This window comes from Tursiops truncatus, chromosome 2 (genome assembly GCF_011762595.2).
Source record: "Tursiops truncatus isolate mTurTru1 chromosome 2, mTurTru1.mat.Y, whole genome shotgun sequence".
In the NCBI taxonomy this organism is placed as follows: Eukaryota; Metazoa; Chordata; class Mammalia; order Artiodactyla; family Delphinidae; genus Tursiops; species Tursiops truncatus.
In genome coordinates this window covers 79816152-79842852 of record NC_047035.1, presented here as the reverse complement: position 1 = coordinate 79842852, position 26701 = coordinate 79816152, and the positions used below count along the sequence as shown (strand labels likewise).

The 26701-nt window shown below is 38.8% G+C and overlaps 1 long non-coding RNA gene across 3 annotated transcripts in view; it reads left to right on the top strand.

Annotated features, from left to right (window-relative positions):
* The first annotated feature begins 5271 nt into the window (after nucleotides 1–5271).
* The window catches only part of LOC141277848 (uncharacterized), a 105447-nt gene continuing 84017 nt past the window's right edge, over nucleotides 5272–26701 (top strand). For all 3 annotated transcript variants that reach the window (XR_012329709.1, XR_012329708.1, XR_012329710.1), the window contains exons 1-2: nucleotides 5272–5361; nucleotides 12303–12423. This is a non-coding gene — a long non-coding RNA (uncharacterized lncRNA). The remainder of the gene's footprint in view (nucleotides 5362–12302; nucleotides 12424–26701) is intronic.

Below are 26701 nucleotides of genomic sequence, written 5' to 3'. Positions count from 1 at the left end.
GGCTATTCAGGATCTTTTGTGTTAACATACAAATTGTGAAACTTTTTGTTCTAGTTCTGTGAAAAATGCCATTGGTAATTTGATAGGGATTGTATTGAATCTGTAGTTTGCTTTGGGTATCATAGTCATTTTCACAATGTTGATTCTTCCAATCCAAGAATATGGTATATCTTTCCATCTGTTTGTATCATCTTTGATTTCTTTCATCAGTGTCTTTTGTCTCTTACGTAGGTTTATTCCTAGGTATTTTATTCTTTTTGTTGCAATGGTAAATGGGAGTGTTCCCTGGGACGAAGTGAGAGAGTAGCATTGACATATATACACTACCAAATGTAAAATAGATAGCTAGAGGGAAGCAGCTGCATAGTACAGGGAGGTCAGCTCTGTGCTTTGTGAACACCTAGAGGTGTGGGATAGGGAGGGTGGGAGGGAGGCTCAAGAGGGAGGGGACAGGGGATATATGTATACATATAGCTGTTTCACTTTGTTATACAGTAGAAACTAACACAACATTGTAAAGCAATTATACTCCGTAAAAAAAGAGCATCAAGGATTGCAATCATAAGAAGCTATGAAAAAGCAAGGAAGGATTCTTCCTTAGAGCCTTCAAAGAGCATGGCCCTACTGACACCTTGACTTTGGACTTCTAGCCTTCAGAGCTGTAAGAGAATAAATTTCTGCTGTTGTACGAAAAAAAAAAAAATATATATGTTTTCCTTTTTGTTAAGCGGAAGCATTAAAAAATGATATCTGTTAAATAACAATTGATTTTATTAAACATTAGTATAATTAAATAAATTATAAATAAGACATGGCCATTTTGGTAATACAGAAATAATTCAATTTTGAATCATTGAAAAAAATGAGTGAGATTTTCAGTTTTACCCAAGACATTATGCAGAAATAAATAGCATGTTTTCCTTAAAAGAACAAAAAAACAAAGACAAAAAAAACCCATTGTGGCTTTCTTGTCTGGACTACACTAATACAATCAACTTGAACTTCAGTTTCTCAAGATACTCCAGGAGTGGAGGGGGGGATGAAAAGGAAAAAAAAAAGTAACTATGTGAGGTAATGAATGCTAATTATTTTGAATATGTTGATCATTTCACAGTGTATATTTATATGAAACCATCATTTCCCCAACCAGATTTGTGAGTGAAATTTGAAGTAGGTAAGAAAGAGCAAGAGGAGCACCCAGTGATATTTATTGCTGTGTCATCAAGGCTGGTGGGGTTAACATGTACAGAGGATGTGACAGGAGGTTCCAGAGGTACAGGAGGAGGTCTTGGAACCTGGGCACTGAAGTACTGGGCAATGGATCTAGAGAATGATTGGTCAAGAAGAGGGGGTGGGGAATGACTAAGCAATAGGCACTGTGGCTGACTTGATCTTGAACCTCGATCTTTGGATGTAGGCAGTTTTCACTAGTATTGGGACAAAAGGCAGGCTGGATTGAGTTCACAAGTAGGAAAAAGCCTGCAGTCTGGTAAGGGTAGAAGAGCAGTGCTAATATGGACCCCAAAGCAGGGTGAATTCTTTTCGAAAAGCACATGGATTTCTCTATGTAGTTTCTATGTATCTAAATAAATTCTTCTATATTAGTAGGCAGATTCTAGCATGATCTAAAGTCACTTACTCTATGTAAGTCTTCTAGATCACTCCTCTCTTCCTAATCAAAATTTTTAGTAATACAATGGAGAAAGATTAGTTTGAACCCCCAGTAGAATTTTGATGAATCTTTGAAGAAGATTTTTTTTGTGAATTCCTCAGAGATTTCTTCAGGGATTTGTGTTCTCAACCCCAAGACTTTGTGGCTCTTCTTTGATCTTGTTCTGGCACCAACCCAAACATAGAACTTCACCTGTTTCTTTACTTCACACGGATGCACACACAATGCACACTCAGATAGTCACAAAAATTCATCTTTGAAACAAGGCTTTGTGCTCTAGAGCTAACTTTACTGATGGTTTTGGGATATGAAAGTTTAATATATTTTAGCAATTCAATTGAAAGTAAAATGTTCAAAGGTATGTGTGATGGAGACAAATAAGGGCTGAATCTAGCCTCTTTGCTCCGTAAACCAAGCCATACACTAGGGCATTGGCCTGTGCCTGCCCACAGGAAAGGTCACCTTTTAAAACTCACACAAAGACACCACACCATCTACTTACCAACACTTACACTGTGCTTACCCAGAAGTAACATACTTCCGGACTTTATACAAGGCTTCACATAGGCTAGCAGCAGCTCTGTTCGTCACTCTGCCAAATTGCTCAGCCATTCTTCGGAAGAGTTCTGAAGACAGACTGCCTGGGTTTGAATCTTGTCTCTGCCTCACACTAGCTGTGTGATGGTGGGCAAGTTATTTAATCTATCTGTATCTCATTTTCCTCATCTGTAAAATAGGAATAATAAAGGTTCTACTTACTTTATAGGGTCACCGGAAGGACTGAATGACACAGAATCATGTAAATTGCTTAGAAACATTGTCTAGCACATAGCGCTCAATAAATGCTTGTCACTAATATTCTCCTAAATATGTCATTTTATGCAATAAATGACAATATTTTATTCATATAATAAAATTTCTAGGAGTTTCATGTTACTGACAGAGTAAAGTTCCTACACCTCAACCTGACATTTAAAGTCTGCTCGCCACATCCATTCAATTATATACCCTCTTTGACATACGATAAAGCCTCCACTTTAGCCACAGTGGTTTGCTCACAGACAGCCCCATCTTCCTCTGTTCACTCACAGCTCTAAGCCTCCTCTCATGTTGCCGAACACACCTCATAGTAAAATGCACAAGATTCATTCTCAAACGACACTTGATATGTGCATGTGAAAGTCAAAGAAAAAAATTACCTTCCTCAGTGGTGAGTGAAAAAATGAAGGAAGAAAAGGGAAATCCAAGAGTTCTGTAGCTGGTGGTAAATGAGAATTTAAATAAAAGACTTTTGTTGGGACATTTATCACCTTTGAATACAATATGCTCACCATAGTATGTCTACTTGTAAGTGAAACTTAGATACCTCCTCCAGTTCCTTTCTCCAAACCCTTTTCACCTAAATGAAGGTACCAATGCCTTTCCCAGAGATACATGATTTTAAGTGAGGATTAAAGCCTAAAGTATAGTATGTTTCAAAGAGTGACATTTTAGGCTGTAACTGAGGTGTGGAGTGCATAATTTTTTTCCAAGTTGCCTTCAAATATCACCCTTTGGGCTGTTGCTTAATTTGCAGGAACATGAACATAGTTTGAATGTTAATTAACGAAGGAGGAAAATGAAAAAGATAAAAGGGGAAGGGCAGCCTGACCCCTAGTGTTTATTTTTCCGCTCATCTTCACTGGTGGTGGTCGCGCTGCTACTTCAGACTATTTAATTGGTCTCTTTTCCATCCTTATGACCTAGTTCTTTCTGCTTTGTGACTGTCACTTTGGTGTGAGAGAGTAGCTAAATGCCACTGGTTTCCTTCTTTAATTTTGGTGATTATTTCCACGCCCAGAGGAAAAAGATCATCTGAGAAGCAATCCTAAATGCTGCTAACAATCTGGCGAGGCACTCAAGAGAGCAGATGCAGCTATGGAGAAGGTTTTAGGTGCCCATGGGTAAATGAAATGGTTGGCTTAGCTGACCTTTTGCTTCTGAAGTTGGCATCGCAACAAAACGTCACAGAGCTAAGCATAAGGTCTTTATGTTCTGACCAGGGGAGATGCTAAGCTATGCCACTCCTTGAGAAACACTGAGCTGGAAGGAGGAGACCTGTTTTCCAACTCTGAGCTCTGTCATTAAGCCTTTATGCTGCCCTGCATCTTAGGTTTTCATCTGTAAAATGAAAGGTCATTCACTGAAATACTGAGTGCGAGACATGGTTTTAAGTGCCGGAGATATGGCAGAGAAACAAACTGACAAGCTTCCTTCTCTTGGGGTGCTGGAGTGGGAAGTATGCAGGGATTGGAGGCAGTCAAAAGACGCATAAATTGATGTGGAAGAAAATTCCAGCTACTGATAGTAGGTGTAGAGAGAATAAAACTGGGTGGAGTGATAGAAAGTGACTGGGGGTGGATTAAGGATCATCTCTCCATGGAGACTGGCATGTAAGGTGTACTTGAATGATGAGGAAGAGTCATGATATAGGGAAGCAGTTTTCAGAGAGAAGGCACAGTTGGTGCAAAGAAAGATTTGAAGGCAAAAGTTAGGTTAGTGAGGGACTGGCAAAATACCTTCATTCTCTCCCAGTGAAGGGAATGAAGGGAGAGTGACGAGATGGGATTAAAGAGATGGGCAGGGGCCACGGAAGGCCTTGTTGACACTGTAAAGTGTTTTAATTTATTCTTATTTTATAAGCCCACTGAAGCGGCGCTGTCCAATAAAAATATAATGCAAGACACACATGTAATTTAAAATTATCTAGTAGCCACATGAAAAAAGTAAAAAGAAATAGATAAATTAGATTCAGTAAGGTATTATGTAGCAGAATACATTAAAAAGACTATCATTTAAACGTGTATTCACTATTAAAAATTATTAATGAGATATTTTACACTCTTTTTTTGGATTAAGTCTTTGAAATCCAGTGTGTATTTTACATTTATAGCACATCTCAGTTTGGATGCCAAATTTTCATTGGAGATAATTGATCTGTATTGAGATTTTACAAAACTTACAGTTGAAATAGTGGATTCACATATCCACGTTGCTCCAGACATACTTAAATGCTTTCCAATAATTGAATCAAGTACCAATTTTTAAATTTAGAATAATTGAACTTACATAAAATTAAAAATTCAGTTCTTCAGTTGCACTAGACACGAGTGATTAATAGACGCATATGGCTAGTGGCTGCCATATTGTACAGCTCAGCATTTGAGGGTTTTAAGCAGGGAGTGACAGGATTTGATTTGCTTTAAAAAAGATCACCAGTTGCTGTGTGAAGAACTGACTGTGGCAGAGGAAGCACGGGTAAAGGGACTAATTACAGAGAGGTCAGCAAACTTCTTCTGTAAAGGGCTCGATAGTAAAATGTGGCCAGATAGTAAATATTTTAGGATTTGTGGGTCACATGGTCTCTGTGAGAGATTTTGTAACTCTGCCATTGTAAAGTCAAAGCAGCCATAGGCAGTACATGAAAGAATGAGCATGACGGTGTTCCAATAAAACTTTATTGATGAACACCGGAATATGAATTTCATATAATTTCATGTCCTGAAATATTATCACTCTTTTTATTTTTATAATCATTTAAAAATGTAAAAACTATTCTTAGCTTGTAGGACGTACAGAAGGAGGCAGCAAGTGGAATGGTGAGCTGGAGTTTGCTGACCCCCAGGTCAGGGCTTTTTGGCAGAACCCAGGTGAGAGGGCTTGGTGCTTGGAAGCTGAAAGGGCAGCTGTGGGAGGAATATAGTTCCCATGGTAGAGATGGCTGGACCTGTTGATAGTCTGGCTGTTCAGGGAGAGGGAAGGGAAAAGTCTTAAGAATGAAGGCACCAGGCTTCATTTTGAGCCTGACCAGATGATTTCTAAAGTACTTTTTAGCTCCAACAACTTGTGATCTATGATTTTTAAGGAATCCATTTTTGACCAGAGTTTGGAACGATACTCTTCCTTCTCCTTGAGTGGATGCATTCCAATGTCTGGGAATTGTAAACCTGGGGATTTTCTGTGCTAAAGGAGTGTTGTATATTTTAGCTCTTCACTGACAGCCCCATTAAGCCATTTTATAATTTTTAATTTTTGTGTTGTGGAATTTCATGTATCTTAAGATAAACTTTTGTATGCACCAGTGATATGCTTCATTTCTTTATAGCTACGATCTTGTTTAAATGCATTAAACTTACTTGTTTTAAAACAGGTTCTATGGGAATTCTAGATCATTGAGGTCTTCCCTCCCCTCTTTTTGTTTCATCCTATTATAGTTACCTCCTGGTGAGCAAAGGTTTCATGGATTAAGACAGCAATTGATTTTGTTTTTAGCTTTTATTTGAATGTATCCTTTCTCCTCAAACGCATTATGCATCTCCAAAGAAACTCATAAATTATAAACTAAGCAAAAGTTAAAATTAGATCTGAGTGTGGTATAATGCCCAAAGGAATCTATTTGAAAAGGTTACAAGCCGTCGAAAAACAATTTGTATGGTTAAAAGCCACACAGTTAGATGCCGTTAATGGAGTATCTGTAATGATTATTTAGGCATTGGTTGCTTATTACGTCTCTGTGGCAACTAATCAGTGTGTTTCTTTGGAAGCCAGAGAAGCTCAGAATTCGGCACCTATAATACTAGGGAACTGTGTGGAAGAATGTGTTTTTCCACATCAAACAAACTGTACCTCTTCTTTCTCCAGATTTTAATAATTCTCCACCCTTCCCAAATTGTCATTGGTGCTGATTGCAAGAATGGAGACTAGTTCCTTCAGTGAAAGGATCATAAAGTCAATCATGTGGATAAAATTACTGAGCCATCCAGCCAGCTGGTCTCTATTTGGCTCTACTTTGGTTCATTATTTTATGGGGTGAATTCACTCCATATTTAAGGAAAGCAAAAACGGCATCAAAACTAGTTTGTAATTAATTGCAGCTTTTTAGAAAGGAATGCATTTGCAAATGGAAAATATGCACTGTCAGATCCTGATTTCTGATTATGTTATGAATCTGTCTGAAACGTCACTTTCTTCTGTGTTTATGTTAATGCTGGGTACAGGTTAGACCCTTTTTCAGACCCTTACCACTATAATCTGTATTTTAAGAGCTTCTCTGCACAACTTCAAAAACTTTAAAATAACACATTATTGGTTGGATGGAACCTGTACATTTCCAAACAATGTTAAGAGTCATTTGGTTGCCAGGCCATATAATCTTGGCGCCTGTCTCATTGTATTGTCATTCAGGTGATTAGATGGGCTTGTGCAACTGTAAGCTGACATTGAAATGACTGTACATCACAAAAATGTTGTGGTTTCCATGCTTTGTTAGTGTCAAAATGGCTAATGTTAATTACTCGGGTATTTAATGGACCCAGAAATAACAAATACATGATCCTCTTGATTTGGAAACCTTTTATAAAAGGACATAAAAGCAGTCAAGCAACTCTGGAGCTGTGCCTCTACACTTCTAACTCCTCATAATAACGGCCAAAGTAAGTGCAAAGGACACAGATGCTTTTAAACAAAGGGAACCCAGTAGGATGGAGCACTAATATTGAATGCTACCTCTCATAAACACAGAAGGGAAAAATCTGTTGGAACGAAGAAGCCAAATGTCATAAATATGCCTCCCTGTGTCAAAGACTGGAATTAGTTCTCACAGAACACAACAGGCAAAGGCAAAACAGAACTTCACTTGGCTACTTATGGTGGAAACAATCCGCCCCAGAGTAAGTCAAGACACTGACAAAAGCATTGCTTTGGAAGTGATGGGTATTCAGGATGTAAGCCCTGTGGATCAAGAGCATGAGCTCAGAATGTGTTTGGGGAGATGTCCAAGCATGCAAATTTCTACCAGATGTCATGAGACCTAAGGACCACAGAATTCACCAGGATACTTGGACCACCTTTGCAGTATCTCATTCTTTTTATCTCTCCAAGTCCTACTCCATCTGAACTTGCAAAAAACCATCCATAAGTTGGAAGTTAAAGAAGAAGTCAGCAACATGGAAACAGACCAGTGGAAAAATGAACTTGTTTTATTTACTTATTGGCTGCACCGCACGCATGTGGGATCTTAGTTCCCAACCAGGAATCAAACCCATGCCCCTGCAGTGGAAGCGTGGAGTCTTAACCACTGGACTGCCAGAAAGTCCCTGAATTTGTTTTAAACAAGGAGTTTTCAATTCCCTCATTTGGCATCAGGAGACTGAGGCCTAGAAGAATGAAAATGGTGAAGTAACTTGCTCAAATTACCTATTTATTTGGTTGGTCAGGGTCAATTGCAGAGCATTTTAAAAAATGCCTTTAATATGTGTTTTAACTAATTCTCAAAGAAATCTTACCAGGTAAGTAGGAAAGGTATTATCTTCAAAATGTTACAGGTAAAGGAACTGAAATTCTGAGAGGTAAAATAATTTGCCCAAGACCGCATAGCTAGGAAGTCATCATTCCTTAGAGCTAGCTCTTTTTGACTCTGTGAACTTTTCCATCATTCTAAATTGCCTCCAGATTTAAGTTCCTTTTTCTTCCCATGTAGTAACCAAACATAATGGAAAGCTGAAATAAAGAAAAAAAGAAAGAGATGAAATAAAGAAAGAAAAGAATAGAATTAGCTTTGTGTCTGATTCCTCAGATGATAGTTTCTTAATTAGAATTGATACGCTGAATTCCACTTGAACAGATTGGTGGAGGAGAAAAGCCTAAAACTTTGGTAACAATACTTCATAGATGGGCTAGTGTTTATACTCTTAGAACCTATTTTTCTTCTCTTAAAGTCCCTCAAAATTGCTGCCTCAAAATCACCTCAGGGCTTCCCTGGTGGTGCAGCGGTTGAGAGTCCGCCTGCCAATGCAGGGGACATGGGTTCGTGCCCCAGTCCGGGAAGATCCCACATGCCGTGGAGCGGCTGGGCCCATGAGCCATGGCTGCTGAGCCTGCGTGTCCGGAACCTGTGCTCTGCAACGGGAGAGGCCACAAGAGTGAGAGGCCCGCGTACTGCAAAAAACAAAAAACAAAACCTCAAAATTAATGCAGGCTCAAATAAAGTAAAAATGAATTGTTGCTTTAAAAAAATGACATAGGGCCCTAAGAAATGTATCACATCAGAAATGCAATTTTAATGGCCTAAGTTATGTAAATGACACATAATAAAACATTATAATTACCTGTTATTTACATACGTGGTCTAAGAATTACTTAAAATTAATTGGGAGCAGGATTAACAATTTTAATCACTTTAAGAAATATTCATGAGCATTCATAAAACCCACAAGGCATTTCTTTAATGAATTAATGATATTTAATGTCTTTTCACAGAATTTAAGAGCAGAAAAACCTGATTAGATAATTCAATATAAGTTTTCTGAAGTTACTTTCAGTCTCCCTAAAGAAATGGCTACTATGCATTGCTTTTAGCTGTCAGATCTATCTGTAGTTACACATGTGATTCTTTTCTGCTTTTAATAATGAACCAGCTTCTCCCATCATAGTCTATTGGACATGACAACAACAATAACAAGAATATCTTTGCAGAGGGACAGCACTTACACTTTCAAAGCATCTATTCTGATATCAAGGGCAGGAAATCCACTGATTGTTTTTCACAGCCCCTGTGTAGGCCACTCTGAGCTCTAGGCTGAAGAAACATCTAGAAACCTAGGGCAAGATTTGAAATTACTTCTCTCTGTGATGGAAGTGAATAAGAAGATGAAATGGTTGGAGTTAGAAATTTGCGTGAAGAGCACACACCATGTGTCTGCTGTGGTGCTGAAGGATCTTCTTAAGTCTTAATTGTTTGTGTGTTTCACCCACCTGCCCCCAACCCCACACCTTCCCTGGAGCCCAGCAAGGAGACACTGATTGTAATGAGGACTAAAGTAAAATAAATGAGATGATTAAATTTTACATCAAGGAAGTATTACTGGGACTTCCCTGGTGGCGCAGTCACGAAGAATCCACCTGCCAATGCAGGGGACACAGGTTCGAGCCCTGGTCCTGGAAGATCCCACATGCTGTGGAGCAACTAAGCCCGTGCGGCACAACTACTAACCCTGCAAGCCACAACTACTGAAGCCCGCGTGCCACAGCTACTGAAGCCCGTGTGCCTAGAGCCTGCACTCCGCAACAAGAGAAACCACCGCAGCGAGAAGCCCGCGCACTGCAACGAAGAGTAGCCCCTGCTCGCCGCAGCTAGAGACAGCCCGCGTGCAGCAACGAAGACCCAACGCAGCCATAAAAAAATAAATTAAAAAAAAAAAGGAAGTATTACTGACAAGATGCGGGGAGGTAATAGGTGGAAAGGGGATATGAAGAATGGAGTTAAAAAAAAGGAGAAGAAAAGTCTAACGCATCCAATTTAGGCACATGGGGTGCTCAACAAATACTAACCTTTATTATCATCCTTCTCAGTGTATTTACAGACCAATTCCAGGGAAAGGGTATTTGGTTCTGCTGATGGAAACGTTGGCAGTTCTATTTTTGAAAGTGCTGTTGTTTTGGATAATCTAGCCCACTCTTGCTAGACTAATAGGAATTGGCTAACTCAGAATCCTGTCAATCTTGAGTGAGCCGGGAAATTGGATTCCTGAATATATAAAGTGGAGGACAAGAACTTGGGCTGGTGGGGACTACTAAGGGCAAACATTTAGTGAAACACCTGAGTGGACAGGGCTATTCTTGGCTATTAGTACTATTACCTTTATGGCGGACAGAGACACTTTCTCTTGCTGTAGAGTTTGGGAATGGGTAAACAGGTACGTTCCTAGAGAAACTTTGTACCATTTATCCTGATTGCATGCTGTCATGACCTTCAAAGTGCAGGTCAAAGAAATTTAAAATACTACTGATTTTGCATTTTCAAAATCATGTTAGATGACTTTATCAAGGACTTAAAAATTAAATTTAGCTTATGCTTTCTGAAGAAGAAAGTATTATGCATAGGACATTTGGAAACTAACAAAATATGAAAAAGTGATATGAAAAATCATCCAGAATTTCTCCCATCCAGAAAAAAAATGACTATTAATATTTTGGTGTATTTCTGTTATGCTTTTTATGTACTGAAATATGTTAAACTTTATAAAAACTTTAAAGTAATATCTAAACTGTTGAGTAAAAATCCAACCCATTAGAAAGGTTTAGAATGAATAGGACAGATCTCTCTTCATCCTCCAAGTTAAAAGAAACTTTGAACAGTTTCCATTTTTCAGTTATTTTGTTAGTTACCATTATAAATATTAAGTCATATATTTTGTCAAATTCTTTTTAGCTTTATCAACTTTAAAAAATGCCTGATGACTCATCAGTACATTTGACCTCTATGCTTGCTTTCTGCTAATTTGTATTGTAATATTATATTTATGACTTTATTTTGTGATTTACTAACTTTAGGCAGTGTCAAAGAAGATGTGATTTTGTGGATTTTTAGGCTATATTATTACTTTTACCTTTTCAAGGTTTATAACATTTACATTCTATTATATAATTATAATTAACTATTACTCAGACTTCATGCTTTATTTGTAAAAGTTGAGACCCAAACTTTAAAATTAATAAAACAGTCTTTATAATATTATATGAATATTACTCATTGTAAAATCAAATATTGTACATGGATGCACAGAAGAAGAAATACACTGAGTGTTAAGTCACTAAACACCTGTGAAGGAAAATATTCTTAGCATAATTCATGAATGGATAGCAAAATCTTTTTTAACGTTTTTGAGTTTTCTTCACTTCCTCTCATTCATACTCAGTTGCTCCTGTTTCTTGTTATCTTAGGTCATCCTCTAGTTTGTATTCTTTTTTATTTTCCTGGGGTATCCTTCTCAATAAATGGCTTTTGTGGGAGTGGCTTGGGCAGTAAGTTTTCCTAGTCCTTGCCAGACTGAAAAATTTTTTTTATTTTGCTTTTATACTTGAGAATAAAATTATGGGTTAAAGTGACTTCTTCTCAGACCGTTAGAGGAATTGCTCCACTGTTTTACAGCATTCAAAGACAATTCAAACTATCATTCTTTCGTGCTAATCTTTTTTTTTTAATCTGCTTCAGTTCATAGAATTTTCTCTTTCTAAAACGTTATTTCCTTTACCCCTTTGCTCTTCTCCACCTCTCAATTTCTTGCTAGATGGATGTTAGAAAGCCACATCTTTTAATATTTTCCTTACTCTTTTTTGTTTTTCTCTTAGTTCTAGAAAATTCTGTCAACTCCGTATTCCTGATCACCAGTTTGGTTATTGCAACATTTTTTTCTCTTATTTAGTTTATACACCAGATTTAATTTTGTCATTCATATTTCTAATATCTCTTTAATGTCTGTAACAATTTAATGTCTTATATTGCTCTTATTGCGGCCTATTCTAGTTTTATGGATATATTCACGTATTTAGTCTCTCTGAGGAAAGTAATCAGAATTTTTAAAAAGTATATCCCTGTTTCTGCAAAGGTCACATTTTTTTTGTTGTTGTTAGTTTTCATCCTTCTCTTTCATGCCATTGTCTTACCCCAAATGGCCAAGACTCCTGGATTGTCAGTTCATATTTGTGAATGATGGAACAATTTAATTGATGTAAATTAATTCCACTTACTCTGCAGCTGTAAACTGTAAACACACCTTAATATTATGATTTGGTTGTATTTTCTTTAATAAAGTCTAGGAGGATACAAAGAGAAGACAGGAACAAGGTTTGGAGTTGACACATTCCTAGAACTGGAGCAGACATGGAGCCATAGCCAGAACACTGCATTTTACAAATGAGGAATAGGCAGAAGGGTAAGTGATTTGTCAAAAACAGCAATTATGAATTTTCTTTTGAAACCATAATTTTTTGTTTGTTTGTTTTGCGGTACACGAGCCTCTCACTGTTGTGGCCTCTCCTGTTGCGGAGCATAGGCTCTGGATGCGCAGGCTCAGCGGCCATGGCTCATGGGCCTAGCCGCTCCGCGGCATGTGGGATCTTCCCGGTCCAGGGCTCGAACCTGTGTCCCCTGCATCGGCAGGCGGACTCTCAACCACTGTGCCCCCAAGGAAGCCCTGAAATCATAATTATATTTCTAAAGGAAGAACATTTTAAATTTCTTTGAAGCTACACTGACTTTGCCTTGCATACTGATTAGTCTTTTTTTTTGAGGATTTTATTTATTTATTTATTGTTTTTATTATTTTTTTAACCTCTTTATTAGTGTATAATTGCTTTACAATGCTGTGTTACTTTCTGCTGTATAACAAAGTGAATCAGCTGTATGTATACATATATCCCCATATCCCCTCCCTCTTGCACCTCCCTCCTACCATCCCAATCCCATCCCACTAGGTGGTCACAAAGCACCGAGCTGATCAACCTTTGCTATCCAGCTGCTTCCCACTAGGATCTGTTTTACATTTGGTAGTGTATATATGTCAGTGTTACTCTCTCACTTTGTCCCAGCTTACCCTTGCCTCTCCCACTGTCCTCAAGTTCATTCTCTACATCTGTATCTATATTCCTGTCCTGCCCCTAGGTTCACCAGAACCATTAATTTTTAGATTCCATATATGTGTGTTAGCATACAGTATTTGTTTTTCTCTTTCTGACTTACTTCATTCTGTATGACAGACTCTAGGTCCATCCACCTCACTACAAATAACTCAATTTCATTTCTTTCGATGGCTCAGTAATATTCCATTGTATATATGTGTCATATCTTCTTTATCCATTCATCTCTCGACGGACACTTAGGTGGCTCTCATGTCCTAGATATTGTAAACAGTGCTGCAATGAACATTGTGGTGCATGTCTCTTTTTGAATTATGGTTTTCTCAGGGTATATGCCCAGTAGTGGGTTTGCTGGGTCGTATGGTAGTTCTATTTTTAGTTTCTGAAGGAACCTCCATACCGTTCTCCATAGTGGCTGTATCAATTTACATTCCCACCAACAGTGAAAGAGGGTTCCCTTTCTCCACACCCTCTCCAGCATTTATCGTTTGTAGATTTTTTGATGATGGCCTTTCTGACCGGTGTGAGGTTATACCTCATTGTGGTGTTGATTTGCCTTTCTCTGATGTTGGTGATGTTGGCATCCTTTCATGCGTTTGTTGGCAATCTGTATATCTTCTTTGGAGAAATGTCTATTTATGTCTTCTGTCCATTTTTGGATTGGGTTGTTTGTTTTTTTGATATTGAGCTGCATGAGCTGCTTGTATATTTTGGAGACTAATCCTTTGTCAGTGCTTTGTTTGCAAATATTTTCTCCCATTCAGAGGGTTGTCTTTTCATCTTGTTTATGGTTTCCATTGCTGTGCAAAAGCTTTTAACTCTCATTAGGTCCCATTTGTTTATTTTTGTTTTTATTTCCATTTCTCTAGGAGGTGGGTCAAAAAGGATCTTGCTTTGATTTATGTCTTAGAGTGTTCTGCCTATGTTTTCCTCTAAGAGTTTTATAGTGTCTGGCCTTACATGTAGGTCTTCAATCCATTTGGAGTTTATTTTTGTGTATGGTGTTAGGAAGTATTCTAATTTCATTCTTTTACATGTAGCAGTCCAGATTTCCCAGCACCACTTATTGAAGAGGCTGTCTTTTCTCCGTTGTATATTCTTGCCTCCTTTATTGAAGATAAGGTGACCATAGGTGCGTGGATTTATCTCTGGGCTTTCTATCCTGTTCAATTGATGTATATTTCTGTTTTTGTGCCAGTACCATACTGTCTTGATTACTGTAGCTTTGTAGTATAGTCTGAAGTCCAGAGCCTTATTCCTCCTGCTCCATTCATTTCTCATTCTCAAGATTGCTTTGGCTATTCAGGGTCTTTTGTGTTTCCATACAAATTGTGAAATTTTTTGTTCTAGTTCTGTGAAAAATGCCACTGGTAGTTTGATAGGGATTGCACTGAATCTGTAGATTGCTTTGGGTAATATAGTCATTTTCACAATGTTGATTCTTCCAATCCAGGAACATGGTATATCTCTTCATCTGTTTATATCATCTTTAATTTCTTTCATCAGTGTCTTACAGTTTTCTGCATACAGGTCTTTTGTCTCCTTACGTAGGTTTATTCCTAGGTATTTTATTCTTTTTGCTGCCATGGTAAATGGGAGTGTTTCCTTAATTTCTCTTTCAGATTTTTTGTCATTAGTTTATAGGAATGCAAGAGATTTCTGTGCATTAATTTTGTATCCTGCTACTTTACCAAATCCATTGTTTAGCTCTAGTAGTTTTCTGGTAGCATCTTTAGGATTCTCTATGTATACTATCTTGTCATCTGCAAACAGTGACAGTTTTACTTCTTTTCCGATTTGGATTACTTTTACTTATTTTTCTTCTCTGATTGCTGTGGCTAAAACCTCCAAAACTATTTTGAATATGAGTGGTGAGAGTGGGCTACCTTCTCTTGTTCCTGATCTTAGGGGAAATGGTTTCAGTTTTTCCACCATTGAGGACGATGTTGGCTGTGGTTTTGTCCTATATGGCCTTTATTATGTTGAGGTATGTTCCCTCTATGCCTACCTTCTGGAGGGTTTTTATCATAAATGGGTGTTGAATATTGTCAAAAGCTTTCTCTGCATCTATTGAGATGATCATATGGTTTTTCTCCTTCAGTTTGTTAATATGGTGTATCACATTGATTGATTTGCGTATATTGAAGAATCCTAGCATTCCTGGGGTAATCCCCACTTTAACATGGTGTATGATCCTTCTAATGTGCTGTTGGATTCTGTTTGCTAGTATTTTGTTGAGAATTTTGCACTATGTTCATCAGTGATACTGGGCTGTAGTTTTCTTTTTTTGTGACACCTTTGTCTGATTTTGGTATCAGGGTGATGTTGGCCTCATAGAATGAGTTTGCTAGTGTCCTTCCTCTGCCATATTTTGGAAGAGTTTGAGAAGGATACGTGTTAGCTCTTCTGTAAATATTTCATAGAATTCACCTGTGAAGCCATCTGGTCCTGGGCTTTTGTTTGTTGGAAGAGTTTTTTTTTTTTTTGCGGTACGTGGGCCTCTCACTGCTGTGGCCCCTCCTGCCATGGAGCACAGGCTCCGGATGCACAGGCCCAACGGCCATGGCTCACGGGCCCAGCCGCTCCGCAGCATGTGGGATCCTCACAGACCGGGGCACGAACTCATGTCCCCCGCATCGGCAGGTGGACTCCCAACCACTGCGCCACCAGGGAAGCCCTGTTGGAAGAGTTTTGATCACAGTTTCAATTTCAGTGCTTGTGATTCATCTGTTCATATTTTCTATTTCTTTCTGGTTTAGTCATGGAATGTTGTACTTTTCTAAGAATTTGTCAATTTCTTCCAGGTTGTCCATTTTATTGGCATATAGTTGCTTGTAGTACTCTCTCATGATCTTTTGTATTTCGGCAGTGTCAGTTGTTACTTCTCCTTTTTTCATTACTAATTCTGTTGATTTGAGTCTTCTCCCTTTTTTTCTTGATTTGTCTGCCTAAGGGTTTATCAATTTTGTTCACCTTCTCAAAGAACCAGCTTTTAGTTTTATTGATCTTTGCTATTGTTTCCTTCATTTCTTTTCATTTATTTCTGATCTGATCTTTATGATTTCTTTCATTCTGCTAACTTGGAATTTTTTTTGTTCTTCTTTCTCTTGTTGCTTTAGGTGTAAGGTTAGGTTGTTTATTTGAGACTTTTTAGTTTCTTTAGGTAGGATTGTATTGCTATAAACTTCCCTCTTGGAACTGCTTTTGCTGCGGCCCATAGGTTTTGGGTCATTGTGGGTTTTTTTTGTGTGTGTGTGATATGCGGGCCTCTCACTGTTGTGGCCTCTCCCGTTGCGGAGCACAGGCTCCGGACGCGCAGGCTCAGAAGCCATGGCTCATGGGCCCAGCTGCTCCGCGGCATGTGGGATCTTCCCAGACCAGGGCACGAACCCGTGTCCCCTGCGTTGGCAGGCAGACTCTCAACCACTGCTCCACCAGGGAAGCCCAGGTCATCGTGTTTTCACTGTCATTTTTTCTAGGTATGTTTTCATTTCCACTTTGATTTCTTCAGTGATCTCTTGGTTATTTAGTAGTGTATCGTTTAGCCTCTGTGTGTGTAATTTTTACAGTATTTTTCCTGTAATTCATATCTAGTCTCATAGCATTGTGGTTGGAAAAGATACTTGATATGACTTCAGTTTTCTTATATTTACCAAGGCTTGATTTGTGACCCAAGATGTGGTCTAACCTGGAGAATATTCCATGAGCACTTGAGAAGAAAGTGTTTTCTGTTGTTTTTGGATGGAATGTCCTCTAAATATCAGTGAAGTCCATCTGGTTTAATGTGTCATTTAAAGCTTGTGTTTACTTATTTATTTTCATTTTGGATGATCTGTCCATTGGTGAAAGTGGGGTGTTAAAGTCCCCTACTATGATTGTGTTACTGTCGATTTCCCCTTTCATGGCTGTTAACATTTGCCTTATATATTGAGGTGCTCCTATGTTGGGTGCATATACATTTATAATTGTTATATCTTCTTCTTGGATTGATCTCTTGATCATTATGTAGTGTCCTCCTTTGTCTCTTGTAATCCGTCTTTCTTTTAAAGTCTGTTTTGTCTGATATGAGAATTGCCACTCCAGCTTTCTTTTGGTTTCCATTTGCATGGAATATCTTTTTCCATCCCTTCACTTTCATTCTGTATGTTTCCCTAGGTCTGAAGTGGGTCCCTTGTAGAAAGCATATATACAGGTCTTGTTTCTATATCCATTCAGCCAGTCTGTGTCTTTTGGCTGGAGCATTTCATCCATTTACACGTAAGGTTTATTGATATATATGTTCCTATTACCATATTCTTACTTGGTTTTGTTGATTGGGTTTGTTTTTTTGGGTCTTTTCCTTCTCTTGTGTTTCCTGCCTAGACAAGTTCCTTTAGCATTTGTTGTAAAGCTGTTTTGGTGGAGCTGTATTCTCTTAACTTTTGCTTGTCTGTAAAGGTTTTAATTTCTCTGTCAAATCTGAATGAGATCCTTGCTGGGTAGAGTAATCTTGGTTGTAGGTTCTTCCCTTTCATCACTTTATATATATCCTGCCACTCCCTTCAGACTTGCAGAGTTTCTGCTGAAAGATCAGCTGTTAACCTTATGGGGATTCCCTTGTATATTATTTGTTGCTTTTCCCTTGTTGCTTTTAATATTTTTTCTTTGTATTTAATTTTCCATAGTTTGATTAATATGTGTCTTGGCGTGTTTCTCCTTGTATTTGTCCTGTATGGGACACTGTGCTTCCTGGATTTGTTTGACTATTTTCTTTCCCATGTTAAGGAAGTTTTCGACTATAATCTCTTCAAATATTTTCTCAGACCCTTTCTTTTTCTCTTCTACTTCTGGGACCTTTGAAATCCAAATGTTGGTTCATTTAATGTTGTCCCAGAGGTCTCTGAGACTGTCCTCAATTCTTTTCATTTTTTTTTCTTTATTCTGCTCTGTGGCAGTTATTTCCACTATTTTATCTTCCAGGTCACTTATCCACTCTTCTGCCCCAGTTATTCTGCTATTGATTCCTTCCAGAGCATGTTTAATTTCATTTATTTTGTTGTTCATCATGTTTGTTTGCCCTTTAGTTCTAGGTCTTTGTTAAACATTTCTTGTATTTTCTCCATTCTATTTCTGAGATTTTTGGATCATCTTTCCTGTCATTACTCTGAATTCTTTTTCAGGTAGACTGCCTATTTCCTCTTCATTTGTTTGGTCTGGTGGGTTTTTTACCTTGCTCCTTCATCTGCTGCATACTTCTCTGTCTTCTCATTTTGTTTAACTTACTCTGTTTGGTGTCTCCTTTTTGCAGACTGCAGGTTCGTAGTTCCCACTGTCTTTGGTGTTTTCCCCCAGAGGTTGAGGTTGGTTCAGTGGCTTGTGTAGGCTTCCTGATGGAGGGGACTGGTGCCTGTGTTCTTGGTAGGTGGGGCTGGATCTTGTCCTTCTGGTGGGCTGGGCCATGTGCAGTGGTGTGTTTGAGGTGTCTGTGAACTTCTATGATTTTAGGCAGCCTCTCTGCTCATGGGTGCGGCTGTGTTCCTGTCTTGGTAGTTGTTTGACCTGGGGTGTCCAACACTGGAGCTTGATGGCCATTGGGTGGAGCTGGATCTTAGCGTTTAGACAGAGATCTCTGGGAGAGCTGTCACCAATTGATATTACGTGGGTCTGGGAGGTCTCTCGTGGTCCAATGTCCTGGACATGGCTCTCCCATCTCTGAGGCTTAGGCCCGAGACCTGGCCAAAGCACCAAGACCCTGCCAGCCACACGGCTTGTATGAAAAAGAAGAAAAAACAAAAACAGAAAAACAACAAATAACGCCGAACAGATAGAACCCCATACCAAATGGTAAAAGCAAAACTAAACAGACAACATCATACAAAGAAAGATACATACACACACTTGTAAAAAGGAAAACAAACAGCAACAATAACAAAAAACTAAAACAAACAAACAAAATAAATGAACAGACAGAACCCTAGGACAAATGGTAAAAGCAAACCTAGACAGACTGAATCACACAGACACATACACACTCACAAAAAGAGAAAAAAGGAAAAATAAAATAAAATAAAAAAACAAAGAGAGCAACCAAGCCAATAGACAAATCCACCAATGATAAGAAGCACTAAAAACTAAGATAAACCTAAAACCAAAAACAAAGCAGACACAGAAAGCAACCCCCAAGTCTCCCATTGCTTCCACAGTCCACTGCCTGAAGTTTGTGAACATTTGTTTTCTGTTCAGGTATTCCACAGATGCAGGGTTTATCAGGTTGGTTGTGGGGATTTAATCTGCTGCTCCTGAGCTGCCCAGAGAAGTTCCCTTTCTCTTCTTTGTTTGCACAGCTCCTGGGGTTCAGCTGTGGTTTTGGCCTGGCCTCTGCGAGTAGGTCGCCCTCAGGTATCTGTTCCCTGCCCAGACAGGAAGGGGTTAAAGCAGCAGCTGATTAGGGCTCTCTTGCTCACTCAGGCTGCAAAGAAGGAAGGGTACGGTAATCATAATTGGAATGCAGGGCGAGCCTGCAGTGGCAGAGTTCAGCGTGACATAGCAACAGCCTGAGGTACACTGTGTGTTCTCCCAGGGAAGTTGTCCATGGATCATGGGACCCTGGCAGTAGCATGCTGCACAGGCTCCTGGGTGGGTGTGGGTAGTGACCTGCACTTGCACACAGGATTCTTGTTGGCAGTGGTGGCAGCATTAGCAGTTCATGCCCGTCTCTGGGGTCTGAGCTGATAGCCATGGCTTGTGCCTGTCTCTGGAGCTCGCTTAGGCAGTGCTCTGCCTTCTGTGGGCACACGGAGCAGGAATCCCCTCTCTGCGCAGCCCAAAACAATGGTCTCTTGCCTCTCCGGCAGGTCCAGACTTTTTCCCAGACTCCCTCCCAGCTACCTGTGGTTCAGTAGCCCCCTTCAGGCTGTCTTTACGCAGCCAACCCCAGTCCTCTCCCTGGGATCTGATCTCTGAAGCCCGAGCCTCAGCTCACATCCCCCATCTGCCCCGGTGGGTGAGCAGACAAGCCTCTCAGGCTGGTGAGTGCTGGTCGGTACTGATCCTCTTTGCGGAAATCTCTCTGCTTTGCCCTCTGCACCCCTATTGCTATGCTCTCCTCTGTGGCTCTGAAGTTCCCCCCATCCCATCTCTGCCAGTGAAGGGGCTTCCTAGTGTGTGGAAACTTCTCCTCCTATACAGCTCCCTCCCAGAGGTGCAGGTCCTCTCCCTATTCTTTTGTCTCTGTTTTTTCTTTTGCCCTACCCAGGTATGTGGGGATTTTCTTTCCTTTTGGGAAGTCTGAGGTCTTCTGCCAGCATTCAGTAGGTGTTCCGTAGGAGTTGTTCCACATGTAGATGTATTTCTGATGTATTTGTGGGGAGGAAGGTGATCTCCGCATCTTGAAGGTCTCCTGGATTAGTCTTTATGGAAGGTAATACTGAGACGGCAAAGTACTCTGCCTGTTGAAGTGACTCTCTCAACTGGCCATTGAGATTCTCACATTGTTTCATTGCCTTTCTCAGAATCTACGGTCTCAGTTTTTATGCTCATGATCGTCTCTGCCACATTTTCCACTGTTTTTGTAAGAATGCATTTCCAAAATAAAATTTAAGCGACATCAGTGTTTAAGAGAGAACACACTCAGAGATGGACAGAGCCTGACTGATGACAATCTATGTCCCAATTTCTAAAACTTAAAAATAAGTTGCTTATGGCAAAAGGCCAAGTGTTTTCGAACTTACTTTGCATACTCTTGTATGTTTTCAGGTCTTACCCTTAGAAGCAGCAATTAGGCATTTTATTTACAAATTATGTGAATATTTCTCTTATCATTGGACAGCCAAAAAAAAAAGAATCTCAGAGGCTTTGAGTGAGGGACAGACACGCTGATTTGAGTCCTGGCTCTGTCACGCATTGACTGCTTTATTTTGCATATATTTTTAACCATTCTGAGCTTCAGTTTCCTTACCTGTGAAATGATTATTTACTAGCACTTACCTTATAGGGTTGTTTAAAGATTAGAATATTGGAATTCATTAAACAAAATACTATATTCATATTAGAATAGTTGGGCAGTCCTCAAATGTTTATTGAGTTTATTGTAAGACTAGCACTTAATCCTTTAATTGAAATACATAACCAGCAGAGTTATTGGAAACTGAATCAGTTAAGAGAGTAATGCGGCCTATGAAATATATGTACCATTCTGCAAAGTCTTGGTTGTGACGTGAAAGCTGAAGAAATCAATGATAAATACTGCACATTCTAAGGAAAGGTGTGAAGCTCGTCTGTACAGGACTAACCTTTCTCTTCTAGTGTGTAGAACAGAATTCTAGACTTTTGAAGAAAGAGAGTGAGGATATGTTTATTAACATAGCTCTATGATTGAGATATAATTCACATAATATACAATTCATCAGAGTAAAGTGTACAATCCAGTGTCTTTTAATATATTCACAGAGTTGAGAAACCATTACAAGAATCAATGTTAAAACATTTTCATTACCTACAAAAGAAACTCTTCACCCCTTAGCCATCACCTCCTTCTCACCTCCCAGTCCTAGGCAACCACTAATCTAGTTTTTGTCTCTATAGATTTGCCTGTTTTGGATGTTTCATACAAATGGAATCATACAATTTGTTTGTCGTTTGTGACTACCTTCTTTCACTTAGCATAATGTTTTCAAGTTTCATCCACATTGTAGCATGTATCAGTACCTCTTTTTATTGCCTAATAATACTCCAATATATAGATATACTGTATTTTATTTAGCCATTCATGAGTTGATGGATCTTTGGGTTAGTTTTACTTTTTGCTATTATGACTAGTGGTGCTATAAATATTTGCATACAAATTTTTGTGTGCACATATGTTTTTATTTCTCTGACGTGTATACCTAGGAGTGCAATTGCTGCTTAGTATAGTAACTCTGTATTTAATCTTTTGAGGAACTGCCAGACTGTTTTCAACAGTGTCTGAACCATTTTTCACTTTCACTAGCAATGTATGAGGGTTCCAATTCTTCCATACCCCAGCCAACACTTGTTATTAGCTACCCTATGATAGCCATCCTAGTAGGTGTGAAGTGGTATCTCATTTTAGTTTTGATATACATTTCCAAGATGGCTAACGATGTTGAGTATCTTTCCATGTGCTTAGGAGTCATTTATATATCTTCTTTGGAGAGCTGTCTATTCAGATTTCTTGCCTATTTTTAAATTCAGTTTTCATTTGTAGTAAAAGAAAGTTTGCATTGTTCTTAGTTTCCCCCAGCCATGTGAAAGTTTCAAAAGAATGATACACAGAGATTGAAGGTGTCTGCCAGGAGAAAAGACTGACATATCATTCCCCCACTTCTGAAACTTCCAGGTCCAGAACCAACATTGAGTTGGAAAAGAGCCTGGAGCGAGAGCTATGTTAAGAGTAACTTTTACTTTCAGAGTTTGAGGGGCATTGTGGCTGAGTTTTCCTACGGGCCACCTGGATACCTGAACTGTTGATGGCTAGAGCCACTTAGAAAGGACCCTGCACATGAGTGTTGCCTTCCAGGGTGTTATGGTCTGAAGATTTGTATCCACCCAAAATTCATATGTTGAAATCCTAATGCCCAGTGTAAGAGTATTAGGAGGGCCTTTGGGAGCTGATAAGGTCCTGAGGGTAGAGCCTTCATCAATGAGATTAGTGCCCTTATCAAAGAGGTCAGGAGAGTTCCCTTGCCCCTTCCATTGTGTAAGGATAAAATGAGAAGTCTGCAACCCAGAAGAGGGCTCTTGCCCAACCATGTTGTTACCCTGATCTTAGACTTCTTAGCTTCCAGAACTGTGAGAAATAAATTTCTGTTGTTTATAAGCCATGGATCCTAAGATACTTTGTTTCAGCAGCCTGAATGACTAAGATACAGGGGCAGGAGTCATAGGATGTAGAACCAAATTAAGAGCTGAGGCAGAATCAGAAGCAGTTAGCCCGAACATGAATTGCCTGTGCAGTGATGGGGTACTACTTACGTCCCTGTCTGGGGATCTCCAGAGTCCCCAAAGCAGTCCATGTATAGAGTCTGAAGAGAAAGGACCACATTACATACACACTGATCAAGAAAATCTTTGTCCCTCCCATCTGTCCCCCTCCTCAGACTGCTCCCTACCCTCGTTTTCCCATTTGTTGTACTCAAGTTGCAAGTCCTGCATGGGCTGGGGAGGGGAGAAAGCTTTGAAATGATTCAAGTTTTGATTTAGATTGGATTGGATATTTTCACACCTGAAAATAATACTGTTCTGATAACCCAAAGTGACCACAAAACCACAGGGGACTGCCCAAGATATTTTCCAAGAGAGCAGAAAGGAGATCTAACAGAGAATTTCTTAAAATAGTAGCAGAGAAGAAGAAAACTAATTTTTGATTGTACCCCATCAAGTCTAGCCTGTTTAATATATACACACATGCACACACATATATGTATCTACATATTTTCTCAGTGATGCATTCTTTCTAGGTTGATGAAATATGTCTAAGCCCTTTGGTCTATACATCCTGGTAAATAGGGAAATGGAGTTGTATGGAATTCCCAATCATAGAGCACAGGGCAGTGATGGAGTCAAAGAATAGCATCCAGGTCTATGACTGGCAACTTATAACTGGAGAATGCAACCCTATGGCTTGGAACTCTTTCTAGGGCTGTCAATATTGTCAATGACTCTAAAAATTGATTGTTTAGTTCATATTACGTGATTAAAGATCTGCATTTTCCTGAGAGATCTTTTAGTAACAGTTAATCTAGTAAGTGAAAACATTTAGCATACAAAACGCTTCCTTGAAATAATAGGATATTCAGAAACAATATTCCAAATCCATATTTTAAAATAAACAACATGTTAATTGCAGGAAGCCAACTGTTTGGGTAGCAGACTCCTGGATGCCGGATTGGAGTGACAAGGTGGGTCAGTCCTGGAGAGCCTGAGCCCTGGGTTTTGGTCATGTCAGGCCCAAGATCAAGAGAGAGTGCATGTGCTAAAAAGCTTGGTATAACATTTTAGAGACCCAGAGCACGGAGGCCCTTCACACAAACAGAACAAATCCTTTTCAGTACTTTTAGACCTTAACGAACACGGGGTGATGTATAAAACTCCACCCCCACCATACAGCAAGCCCCCACCCTGCAAACCCCTGAACTCTTTTTCAGCATTTCTTAAATCTGCCCCATTGAACAATCTGCATTCATTGTAACAAATACAATCTCATTGAATTAGATTCTGAAGAGACTTTACAGTAAGAAAAAAAGAGGACTGATCCTGTATTTTCTTTAGTTTAAACAAGGGACAGAGCATAGAAAATGAGAAATCTTGCGCTAGTTAAGTTCACTGAAATGGGTGGGGAGGGATGGAGAAGGGGTGGAAATTGGATAGACTTGTACTGGGTAAGGAATCAATTTCTAGGTGTTCTAGGGATAGAAAACCAGTGTTCATGTCGGTCCTTTAATTGTGTGACTGTTCGGTGTTACTGGGTACATTTTTATTTCCCTGTCACAGTGTGATACATTTTCTTTTAATTTAAATTTCCTTGAATGTAAGATAGGGCTTGGAGTCAGAATCATCAAAATTATAAAGTGGGAGAGGAAAAACACGCCAGTGGCTGTTTACAGATGTAATAAAGATTTGACTAATCTGCGTATTTATAGTTTGTATTAGCTTACTGGCCATCACAGTCTGAGAAAACCTGCCCTATCACCCGGGCGCACACAGTTCATTGCCTAGTATCGTTATGATTATCTATGGTCCCCTCATTACTCACCCATTGTTTCAGTTGTATCAGGAGTAAAAATAATAAGCCATAAGCTTCCCTGCTGCTTAACATAACAACAAATCATTCCCACTTCCAAGCCTGATGTCAGTTATATAAAGCAAATTAGGATCTCACAGACAGATTTTTTCTTCTTTCACCGGGCAGCTGACCTCTCTCCCATGAAGCTGTCGACCCATCAGGTGTTAAATTTAGGAACTTGTTCTTGATTTTCAGGAGATACAAATCCCTAATAACTTAACAAGCAAAACATAGAGTCAGCCTTGAAATACGTCAGCACACAAATTAGCTAGACAAATAAAAATGATTAAAAAAATCTTCAAAATAGCACTTATCATCAGTCTCCCATTCAGAAATAATGAAGGAAGATGGTTTATACAGATTTAATAATAAGACATGACATAAATGTAAATATAACATGTTATGACCTTTCTTGTAAACAATAAGCATTTTGTTCATTATTCAGAGCCTCTTTGTTTACAATGAATGTGGTGATGAATCGAAGTTATGACATAAATTAAATCACAAGTTTATATTATTTTCAAACATAAAATGCAGATATTCTAAGGCAGGTAGCAAAAATGATGAGTTATCCTTGGTCTTTAAATGAGTTATACATATTCAAAAAAAGAACAGTAAAGATTCTGTGCAAAGCCAGGATCATATATTACTTTTTCTCTGAACAAAGATAACATTTGTAGAATCCCATTAGCAATAAATCTTTTAGTTTTTTTTCACTTAAAGTCTTATGATCCCAAAGGGAAGAAGAATAATCAGTAAATAGAACTCTGATATCTGTCCAGAATTTAACTGAATTAGAGCTGAATTGACTTGACAGAGAGATCGAGGAAAAAAAATTATCTTTCGAATTCTGATGAATATGTTTCAGTTTTTCTTTAAAGATATCACTCAAATGGAAACAAAAATACCTTGTCATATTTGAAAAACACAGGATGTATAATACATAATCACCAATAATATAAAGTAAATATCCTTGGGCAAATGGTATTCACAGACCATAGAATAGTTTTAAAGAATGTTGAACTATAATATGTTTTTAGAAGTATTATATAAAAAGTACAAATAGTTTAGTATTATGTATTTTTCCTTTCAGTAATTTCAACATCAGAAATTAGATAAAATATTATTTTATAGATTCTCTCTTTTTCTTACTCAACCAATGGTTATACCAGGAAAGAAAAAGCAAAGCAAAACAAGGTGGGAGAGGATTAAAAACATTCTGGAATATTGTACATAATGTATTCAGCAACACATGGTCATTATTGACTGTTTGGAGCACTGCAGTGTCTGGCAGTGAATGTGATTTGGTTATGAGGCCCCTGTGGATTAAGTACCCATTTCCTAGTGCAGTAGAGCTAGGATCTTTCCATCACCTTATTTCTCTGGAACAAAGAGTTTCTGCAAAATGGGCACTACTCCGTGAAAAGGGACTTTTCTTGAGGTGAGAGTTGCCTCATACGATCTCTGCAGAACACCATTTGTTTTCCCTTTAAAAAGTGCATTGTCTGTGAACTTGAATTGAAGAATGCCCCACATTAGCATCCTAGGCTCCCCTGGAAGTTATTAGAAGATGGTGGGATGCGGAAACAAGAGTACTGCTGGTTGCAACATCAAAGAACAATTCTCTCTCTCAAACCAGTGTCTAGATGGTACCAGAAAAGACAACTTGTGAATTTACTTAAAATTGAAACCAATATTTTATAGACAGTGGTGGGAAATGTTTGGTTAGGACTTTATCTAGATATATAAAATTAAAAATAATGAAAACATTTTAAAAACAAAATTTAGGTTAT